The sequence below is a fragment of the Elephantulus edwardii genome, unplaced genomic scaffold, assembly GCF_000299155.1.
Source record: "Elephantulus edwardii isolate Elephantulus edwardi_28Jun2011 unplaced genomic scaffold, EleEdw1.0 scaffold00096, whole genome shotgun sequence".
Classification (NCBI taxonomy): Eukaryota; Metazoa; Chordata; class Mammalia; order Macroscelidea; family Macroscelididae; genus Elephantulus; species Elephantulus edwardii.
The window spans coordinates 7,176,569-7,177,254 of NW_006399846.1; positions in this window are offsets into that span (position 1 = coordinate 7,176,569).

Here is a 686-nt window from a genome sequence, read left to right on the forward strand (position 1 = left end):
TGCATGTGAAATCAATGATATTGTTCTATAGTTTCCACACTCTGTTGGGTCACCCTTCTTTGGGATGGGAATAAATATAGATCTCTTCCAGTCAGATCTGGATGCAATGTATAGCCTCTGTAAACCTCAGTTATATGTCCTAAGATACGTAGGTCATCCCTGAAGCATTTCAAAGTAGGAAATCATCTTTGAAAAGTTTTAAGTGACATGATCATGTTTTCACGTTGAGACTTGTAAATAGAAAACTGGAGGAGGCCGGTAGCCAAAGTAAATACAAGAGACCCTAGGAGTGGTCTAGAGATAAGATGATGTCAGCGTGGGCTAGCTAGATCGGTGGTGTTTAAGATGTAGGGATATGGCCGGACTTGAGAAAGAGTTACTCACTCACTGCCTTTGAGGTAGAACCAACTCATAGCTGACCCTACAGTGGGTTTTCAGAGACAGTAAAAAACCACATGAGAGGAGATTGTCCACCTTTCTCCCTTGGAGCAGCTGATGAATGACATGCCTTTGGGTCAGCAGGGCAACGCTACCCACTAGACCACCAGAGAAATTTACAAGATTCGCAATGAATATAGAAGATTAGGAAAATCTTAGCAAGACTGACTAGTTATTAAAAAATGGCAATAGATATTGGTAGGAGCTGCACAACATGCTCAATGAGCTCCTTGAATTACTCTTTTTTT